Source organism: Mus pahari, unplaced genomic scaffold, assembly GCF_900095145.1.
Source record: "Mus pahari unplaced genomic scaffold, PAHARI_EIJ_v1.1 scaffold_5086_1, whole genome shotgun sequence".
Lineage (NCBI taxonomy): Eukaryota > Metazoa > Chordata > Mammalia > Rodentia > Muridae > Mus > Mus pahari.
In genome coordinates this window covers 54930-65298 of record NW_018391894.1, presented here as the reverse complement: position 1 = coordinate 65298, position 10369 = coordinate 54930, and the positions used below count along the sequence as shown (strand labels likewise).

The window sequence follows — 10369 nt, the reverse complement described above, 5'->3', positions numbered from 1 at the left end:
TTTATTGAAGGCAAGATGAGACAAGAGCTCAGGCCAGCATGCTGGGGTCGAAACTCATATGCCACACAGGGGTAGAGGAGTTCGACCCCAACCCAAACTTTTTACAAGCTTATAAAGCAAATACCACAAAAGAGGGGGAGGACAAGGGGAGGAGATAGGGGAAGTCCAAACCACAATTTTACTCAACAGTTAGGTCATGCCCTATATTGAGCAACACACCTGGGGCATTGGGACATTCCACAGAGGGTGTTGGGGCATTCCACAGAGGGTGTTGGAACATTGTGGTTATTCCAGGAAACTTTTTACTTAAGAAAGTTCTGGGAACAATTGTGTAGCGAGTGACTAGGGTGTAGCAAGGGACTAGGGCCCGAGGGTGAAAAGTTCATGTTCTCACAGACAGCTAGTAATTTTTTATTCTTCATCCCCCACTTCTTTTATTTGGAAGTAGCTCTAATCTTAGAGCGATTTTTCAGCCTCTTGTAGAACCTGATACTGCTGCCGTAGGACCATCGACTGAACAGCTCTCACCCTTTCTTTTATAAAAACCACCAGCCTATTGAGAATACATGGCCTGAAGGTTAAGATTAACATCAAAACGATTAAGGGTCCGGCCAAGGTGGAGATCAGGGTAGAGAACCAGGGGGACTTGTTAAACCAATTTTCATACCATCCTTGTTGAGACTCTCTTTCCCTTTTTTGTTTATCAAGTCTCTCTCTAAGTTTAGTCATGGAATCCCTAATAACACCAGAATGGTCTATGTGGAAGCAACATTCTTCTTTTAGGGCAGCGCATAATCCACCTTCTTTGAGGAAGAGTAAATTTAAACCTCTTCTGTTCTGTAATACTACTTCTGACAAAGAAGTCAAAGATTCCTCAAGCTTGGAGATGGATTGTTCTAGTGCACCTAAATCTGCATCCATAGCTGCCCTATGCTCGTTATAATAATGAGGCACTTGAATCAGGGCTGCTGAGCCTGTACCTACCCCAGCAGCCACCCCTAAACCTAATAGGACCGCCAATGTCATGGTGACAAGCTCTCTCCTTTCCGAGTCTGCTGGTCAAATTCATCAAGAAAAGAGCTGTCATCATGGTAAATGACTTGGGGCACTAGCTGAACCAGGACACAGAAATCTCTGGAAAAAATTGAAAACAACTAGAAATACAAGGTGTGAGTCTGGTGCTACGGGTCCACCAAGTGTCGGGGGAGGCACTAAATGTTGATCTTTGCTATCGGTCGGCGTGACGATAGTCTGGTTGCAGAGTGACTGCCGCCCCTCGGGCACCGTGCCAAGACAGAGACCCTCTCCAGAAACTGTGGAGAGGGTCAGTTTACGCCCTTCCCCCCAGGAACAGGCTGAGTGGTCTGTGGTCGAATTATAGGTCCTTACCTGGGCCAGACCCTCATAATAGGGAGGACTTGAGGCAAAACAGAGCCAACAAGAGTGAGTCACATTGGGGTTGGTACGATTTAACACACTGAAGGCCCCATCTAATAAAGAGAGTATGCGATCTCCTGTCCCTCAAAAAGGAAGTGTGGAGGCAACATGGTAGGGGGTCACATCGGTGTAAGCAGGAATTTGCGTGGGAGGCGGTGGGGCCAGGGGTCTCAGAGGAGGGTTGGGCAGGACTGGGTTGGGACCTACTGACTTGGGGGGGAAGATTTTCTACCTTTAACCGGGTTGTAAACAGCAACCCCTCATCATATCTTTCTTTATAAATTCTAAGGCCCCAAGTATGTCCTGTGATCCAGCTTTTAACTTTTTTTCCTGGGTCAGTGAAAACCACGCGAAGTGGGTGTCACCAATCTCTACACTCGTCTAGGTCGATTCCCCCAGGTACATAAGACGCTAAAGAATAATTAGCTGTTACTTTAACATAATCCCAACCTGAGGAGGGTTTCCAAGAGTCAGTGCCTGAGGTTTCACAACCCCCACTCTTACAAAAAAAAAAAATCAGCCTTACTTCCACACGTTGGATTAAGAGACTGGGGTCTGTGGTACCCAGGACAAACATAGAAGGGATGTATCCGAAGCATACTTCTATCCTTTTGAGTGGAGCACCCACCCCATGGGTCTGTTGGGTGCTCTTGTACATACAGCGGGGGTGTCAAAGGTGCCTTTTGAATGTCAGAGTGTCCTTCTAAGTCCCACCCAGGAGGTGCCCCTATCGCCAGCTTGCACATATCAGGAAAAAGGTCAGGCCACCAGGTAAAAGGAGGGGCAATAGAGGAGACATACCATATCTCATCTCCTGTCTGGGAGATTATTTGCCAAGTCAGTTTTTGAGGAGCATGAGGATTCGGATCATCAACCCGAGCTGCCCCTGCGACTGAGGCGCAGCTTGAGAGGATTATCAGAAGTCTCCACAGTCCAGTTTCCGTCATCTTGATCAAGAGTGGGCTTTACATGCGAGGCGTGTATCCAAGTGGCAATTCCATCCACTTTCACAGCAGTGGGAGTCGTCATCAGTACAAGGTATTGCCCCTTCCACCATGGTTCAAAGGAGCCTGTCCAATGTCTTCTGACCAGTACCCAATCTCCAATCTGGAACTTGTGGGGGACTGTCACTGTTCCAGTGGTGTAAGCTTCTTTGATTTGGTTTTACACCTGGTTGCGGATGACCTCGAGAGCCTTTAAGCAAGCAAACAGAGAAGAGGGTAGGCAAAGATCTATGATGGGATCCAATATCCCACCAGACTCAGTTAAGGGGGGCGGCCCCCATACAGAATTTCATAAGGGGTGAGTCCGAACTGGCCAGGGGTATTCCGGACTCTAAGGAAAGCATAGGCAAGGAAGGTCACCCAGTCCTAGCCGCCAGTTTCAATGGCTAACTTGGTAAGGGTCTCTTTTAGAGTTCTATTCATTCTCTCTACCTGCCCTGAACTTTGGGGTCTATAAGCACAATGTAATTTCCAGATTACCCCCAAGTCCCTGGCCATACCCTGACTCACCTGGGCAACAAAAGTCGGCCCGTTGTCCGAGTGAATTACCTTAGGGATACCAAACCGAGGCAGGATCTCTTCTAGGATCTTCTTGGCCACAACCTGGGCCATCTCTGTTTTAGTTGAAAATGCTTCTACTCATCCTGAAAAAGTATCTATAAAAACTAGAAGATACTTGTTACCATACTTTCCCGGCTTGATCTCAGTAAAGTCTACCTCCCAGTGAGAGCCTGGCCTCTCACCACGTGCTCTTTTTCCTTGTTCACCAGAGGGTCTGGCAGCATTGGTCAGAGCACAGGCCTGACAGGCTTTCACTACTTTTTCAGTCAGAGAGTGCAGCTTGATCACATAATATTTAGAGGATTGGACCAGGTCCCGTATTTTCTGGGCCCCTAGATGAGACAGCTGGTGAATGTGCTGCACATAGCTTTTTCCTTCTTTGTATGGGAGTATAATTTTTCCTTCAGGGTGGGTATAGGCTAATTTCCACCTGTCAAAGTCTCGTACTGCCCCCCTGGCCATCATTTCATTTATGACCTTGCAATCTTCAGGAGAATAGTAGAGAGCTCTGTCTGTGTCCCCATAGTAAAGGGTGCCTCTCCTCTCAAGGGGACTCAAATCTTTTTTTTTTTTTTTTTATTCACTGTCAGAGTGGTAGCTCCTTGTGCAGCTTGCTCGGCCACCCAGTCTGCCATCTGATTTCCCTTTGCAACTGGATCATTACCTTTCTGGTGCCCTAGGCAATGCACAATGGCTTCCTTTTTTGGTAAGTGTATGGCTTCCAGGAGGGCCAGGATTTCCTCCTTGTTTTTAATATCCTTGCCAGCTGAAGTGAGCAGCCCTCTCTGCCTTTAAATAGCCCCATGGATATGTGCGGTGGCAAAGGCATACTTGCTATCAGTGTAGATGTTGATGCTCTTACCCTCTGCCATCTCGAGTGCCTTAATCAGAGCCTGGAGTTCTGCCTTTTGTGCTGATGTTCCTTCTGGCAGACTACTGGACCAGATGACCTGTTTTCCATCCACCACAGCTGCCCCTGCCTTTCTCTTTCCCTCCACCAAGAAGCTGCTCTGTCTGTGTACCAGTTAGACACGCCTGGCCACGGTTTATCAGTCAAGTCCTTCCTAGTTCCAGGTTCTTCAGCCAGAATGTCGGCACACCGATGTACTGGAGCAGACTCATCCATGTCAGGGAGCAGGGTGGCAGGATTGAGGATGGCAGGTGGGGCGAAAGTCACTTGATCATTCAACAACAGGCTCTGGTAGTGGGTCATCTGGACATTAGTCATCCAAAGGTCAGGGGGCTGTTGTATAATGCTTTCCAGAGCATGGGGGGCAATTATAGTCACATGCTGACCCAGAGTTAGTTTATCAGCATCTTTGACAAGTAGAGCGTCTGCAGCAATAGCCTTCAGGCAGGAGGGCCAACCGCTGGCGACTGGGTCTAGCTTTTTGGACAGGTAGGCCACCGGCCATTTCCAGGGTCCCAGAGTCTGAGTCAGGACTCCGCGGGCCACTCCCGCCCGCTCATCAACGTATAGGGTGAAAGGCTTAGCCAAATCTGGCAAGGCCAGAGCAGGGGCTGCAAGCAGAGCAGCCTTTATACTGTCAAAGGCTTTTTGGTGATCTTCTGTCCAGGTGAATGGGACCTTTTCTTTAGTGAGTGGGTAAAGAGGGGCCACCAGTGTTGCAAACACCAGTATCCAGAGTCTGCAAAAGCCCGCCATCCCCAGAAACTTCACGTACTTGTCGCTGAGTGGTGGGGGTCAGGATCAGCATCATAGTCTTCTTTCGAGCTTCGGTGAGCCACCGCTTTCCTTCTCAGAGGGTGTATCCTAGGTAGGTCACCTTGGCACGGCATAGCTGGGCTTTCTTAGCAGACACCCGGTACCCCAACTCACCCAGTTCATTTAGAAGCTTTTTAGTCCCTTCACAACACAGTTCCTGGGTTGATGCTGCAAGCAGCAGGTCATCTACGTACTGCAAGAGAGAGATCTGGGGATTCTGTGCCCTAAAAGGTGTGAGATCACAATGGAGGGCTTCATCAAAGAGGGTAGATGAGTTTTTGAATCCTTGTGGCAACCTGGTCCAGGTCAGCTGACCCGTATGCCCTCCTTCTGGGTCCCGCCACTCAAAGGCAAACAGAGGTTGGCTACTTGGGTGTAATCTGAGGCAGAAAAAAGCATCTTTTAAATCCAGGATGGTGTACCAGGTCCGGTCAGGTGGAAGGGAGCTCAGTAAGTTGTAGGGGTTGGGTACAGTTGGATGAATGTATTGCACCCGCTTATTAACTTCTCTTAAGTCCTAAACAGGCCAATAGTAATCTGTCCCTGGCTTATGCACTGGCAGGAGGGGGGTATTCCAAGGGGACTGGCATGGGACTAATGTCCCCTGCTGTAGCAGTCTCTGGATATGTGGTCAGATACCTTTTTTAGCCTCCTGGCTCATGGGGTACTGCCTGACTGAAATGGGGGTGGCAGCCGCTTTTAGCTCGAGTATGACAGGTGGCACTTTTCTGGCCATTCCCATCCTGGCCTTCTCTGCCCAGACTTCTGGAAAGGCTGCCAGCTATTCCTCAGAGGGCAAAGACCCAAACTTTTGTTCATGGAGGCAATACTCTTCTTCTAAATTTAGAACCAAACATGCTACAGGGGTCTCTCCCCAGGTGACTTCTGGGCCCTTTGAGGTGAACTGAACTTGAGCCTTAAGTTTGGTCAACAAGTCTCTTCCCAGACGGGGCACAGGGCACTCAGGAATCACAAGAAAAGAGTGAGTCACTTGACTTTTTCCAATTTCTAAAACCTGCTTGGTAGTCCAGGGGTAAAATTTACTGCCAGTGGCTCCTATCACCATAGTCTTCTTATTTCCTAATTGTCCTAACAGTTTGGCCAAAACTGAATGTTCTGCTCCTGTGTCCACTAAAAAATTAACGGGAGTCCCCTCCACAGAGAGCATTATCCTAGGCTCGGGGAGGGGGACCAAACCTCGACTCCCCTAATCTTCGAGGGCCAGCACTTTAGGTCCTCTCTGTCTCTTTTTGGGGCATTCTCTGGCCCAATGCCCCTTTTCTTTGCAGTAAGCGCATTGATCTTTCTCAAGTTGTAGTCTCTGTTCTCCTGGAGGTCGTCTTGTGCTGTTGCCCAGGTACCCTGACTGTCCTCTCTTTAACTTCCCTTCACCTACCACTGCGGCCAAAATCTTAGTTAAATTTCTCTCCTGATGGCGATCATGCCGATTTTTCTCTCTCTTCTGCCTCTTTCTTTTCTCTTTCTTGCTTCTCTTCCTCTGTCTCTCTCTTGTGATGCACTTTCTCTGCTTCTTTTACTAAGTCCTGTAAAGTATAATCTTGGAGTCCCTCCAATCTCTGTAACTTTTTCTTGATATCAGAGGCGGACTGACTGATAAAGGCCATAGCTACAGCCACGTGCTGTCCCTCTGAGGAGGGATCAAATGGGGTATACCACCTATAAGCCTCCATCAGTCGTTCCAAGAAAACAGAGGGTAGCTCCACTGGACCCTGAAGAACCTCTCTTACCTTGTCCAAATTGGTGGGTCGCCTTGCAGCCCCCTTGAGACCCACCACTAGAATCCAGTGGTAGGTCTGGAGATGCTCCCTACCTTCTGCAGTGTTGAAATCCCAGTTGGGACGGGCCAAGGGGAAAGCTGCATCTACGAAGTTGGGAAGATTAGTGGGGGTCCCATCTGCTCCCGGGACATTCTTTCTGGCCTCTAACAGGATCCTCTCTCTTTCTTCCATGGTGAAAAGGACCTGCAAGAGTTGCTGGCAATCATCCCAAGTGGGCTGGTGGGAAAACATGAGGGACTCAAGGAGCCCCGTCAAGCCCGAGGGATTTTCTGAAAAGGAAGGGTGATTATTTTTCCAGTTGTACAGATCAGCCGATGAAAAAGGCCAATACTGCAAAGGGGCAAGTTCGTTGGGGCCCGGTGGAGGGCCACCAACATAGGCACCGAGGGGCAAGGTAATGGTGGAGTCAGGTCCATGTCCCCCCTCTGGACTGCGGCCCCTCTGACTCTGTGTCCCTGCCACGGGCCCAACCATTCTGTCTCTCTCAATAGGGGCCTGGGCAGGGGGTGGAGGTGGCCATGGCAGAGGGTAAGGGGGAGGCTGTGGCTCCGTCCACTGGAGGTCCTCGATCTCGGGGTAGATCTTAGGGGGTGTCTAAGGACCAACCGAAGGTTGGGCTGGCTTATGTTTGGTTTCTGCGACCTCCACCGTTGCCCCAGAAAGTCCTACAGCCCAGGGCTTAACCCAGGGTGGAGGATTCTGGACCAAGTCCTGCCAGAAAATGATATAGGGGACCTGGTTGGGATGTCCTCCTGGTTCCTGAAAAACAAGGCGCTTAACAGCGAAAATGAGAGACAGGTTAAAGGTTCCTTCCTCTGGCCAGCCAACCCTGAAGGTCGGCCATTCAGAGGAACAGAAAGTCTGCCAGGTTCCCTTTTTAATGTTTACTGACAGATTGTGGGCCCTAGTACTTACTTCAGTCCAGTGATCAAGAGTCAAAGTCAAAGGGGTCGTTACTGTCTGTCCCATTTGGAGCTCAACAACACACACAGATGCAGACACGAACACAAGAGCAAAAAGAAACCAAAACCATCGTTGACTCCTCGTCGACCAGAGACACTGAAACTGATCGGCAGGTCACAGACCTTGCCTAACAAACCGGTTGTCAAGGAAAAAAGTCTCCTCTGGACCTAACATATGGAGGTCCACCAGGCATCCCTGGTCCTCCCTCTGTCCTCCTGGGACGTCTCCAAGGGCGAACAGATGGTGGACACCTGGACACGTCTATCCTTATCCACCTTGCTCTCTCTCTCTCAGAGCGCGGTCTCACTGAGTGTCCGCAAAACTGAAACTGCGATCGCACCAGATTTCTAGACAGAACACAGACACAGTACCAAGACAAAACAGATAACCTTACCTCCAAGTGGGTCTAGGACCCCTGGGTGGTCGCGCAGATCCCGGACGAGCCCCCAAATGAAAGACACCCCCCCCCGAGGGAGACCCTCACTCAAGTCTCGGGAAAAGCGCACACCCAGTGAGACACTGAGACCAAACTTGCTGCAATCACACGAGGAAGTTTATTGAAGGCAAGATGAGACTAGAGCTCAGGCCAGCATGCTGGGGTCGAAACTCATACGCCACACAGGGGTAGAGGAGTTCGACCCCAACCCAAACTTTTTACAAGCTTATAAAGGCAAAAACCACAAAAGAGAGGGAGGACAAGGGGAGGAGATAGGGGAAGTCCAAAACCACAATTTTACTCAACAGTTAGGTCATGCCCTATATTGAGCAACACACCTGGGGCATTGGGACATTCCACAGAGGGCACTGGGGCATTCCGCAGAGGGCTTTGGAACATTGTGGTTATTCCAGGAAACTTTTTACTTAAGAAAGTTCTGGGAACAATTGTGTAGCGAGGAACTAGGGTGTAGCAAGGGACTAGGGCCTGAGGGTGAAAAGTTCATGTTCTCACAGACAGCTAGTAATTTTTTATTCTTCAAACCTAATCGAAAAAGTGGGATAACAGAAGAGTCAATGGTCTCAGTAACCTTATTGACATTCCTCCCATGTTTAAAGTTGCCAACATTCCTTTTAAAGGAAGCCTCATGTCTCCATCCTTTCCTTGAAGGAAATCCAGTGTAGCAGTCCCCACATGCAGCTCCTCAGTATTGAAACAGAAGGATATGAACATAGACAAATATTTTACCAAACTTAAGAAACAAACATATTGCACACAAATCCTTACCTTTCTTCCAACACTCTGTCAGGAGTTGAGGAGCTGACTTGTTCTGAATTTGAAGACTTCTGAGGGGGGTGGATGTTACAACATCCTTTTGCATCCCTCAAGAAATACCAGTAGAGTGTTAGTAAAAGCTAGTGACCTAGTGAGACTTACTGAGATGCTGGGCAGTGGATATGGTATTTTTGGGCTGTGGATTGATAAGATACCAAATCAATGTGAGACACAATTCTTCGAGAGATATTTCCCAGATGACTTCTTAGTTTCCACTCATATGTGAGCCTTTCCCACCCCACCTTATCTGGTATCCCCACCTCTGTAAGTGCCATTCTGTAGATTTAATTGCCAACTATGTGCCTAGGCAGTAATGATGTTAGCTAAAATGAACTGCATGTGAAATTTATAACTAAATTATATTATGTTGTCTCTAGAGCATCCTCATGGCCCAGCTTTTTTTCTTTCCCATTTTCTCCACCTGATAACTGACTTGTAGGTGTCTTTTATTGTAACAAACAGAAAGGTGAACCCAGAGTGAACTTCTCCCTGAGTCCTACTCTCCAGATGTCATGCTTGTACTTTTTCTTTCATTTTTTAAAAATTCTCTGAATAGTAAAGTTTTACTTCTGTTTTTAGTTATTCATATTGAAAGTCAAATCAACTGAATATTTTATTAAAAACCAGAGTTTAACCTGTGTAGTGTATACTGCCTCATCCTTCCATACATGAAATTTATTACTTACCTTTTTATGTGCAGTATAAACACTACCATTTACAAGGATTATTTATCTCCTATGGTCTCTTTATATCCAGATTCAGCTATTTGCCATCTAATAGTGTCATTTAAAAGTCAATAGCATTTGAAATGTAAATAAGGAAAATATCTAATAAACAAAAAGAGAAAAAAAAAGAAAAAAGAAAAAAAAGTCAATCTGTTTTATGTACGTAGAAAATTGTTTATTGGATTTCTTCTACTTAACACAAAACACCGATTTGTGTTCTTGCCAAAATTGCTGAATCTGTTTTCATTATTTGTATGTGTATGGTTTCAGGGTTGATCACTCTTCAATGGACAGTCAATAAGGGGTCATCCCTGGGATAGGCTAATTCTCTTTCTCACAGGAATCATTAGTTGCCTGTGATTCTTTGTTTAGGGGTGGGACCTTGTGAAAATTTCCCTTCCACACTAACATGTCCATTACTTTTGCCATGGTCCCCTTGTTCATTTAGCTGTTTCAGGAGAGACATTTTCACATCAGACTTTCTGGTATTCTGGCACTTAAAATCTTTATGCCCTCTTCCATGATGCTCTGTGGGTCATGCAGGAGCTATGATGTAGATGTATTCATGGGTCTGTGTTTCCCATGATCTGTTAATCTCTATATTCATTGCATCCAGTTGTGGTTTTCTATGACAAGTCTCCATTTGCTATAAAGATAGGCTTCTTTGTAGAGTCTTGGTAGCTACATTAATCTCTGTGTATAAGGATGGATAGCTTTTTAAAAAATATTTTATTAGATATTTTCTTCATTTACATTTCAAATGCTATCGCAAAAGTCCCCTATACCCTCCCCCTGCCCTGCTCCCCTACCCACTCACTCCCACTTCTTGACCCTGGCATTCCCCTATATGGGGCATATAAAGTTTGCAAGACCAAGGGGCCTCT

The 10369-nt window shown here is 47.3% G+C and overlaps 1 pseudogene; it reads right to left on the bottom strand.

The window, feature by feature from the left end:
- Positions 1–2307: 2307 nt before the first annotated feature.
- Positions 2308–8303, bottom strand: LOC110314729 (annotated as a pseudogene).
- Positions 8304–10369: the final 2066 nt, after the last annotated feature.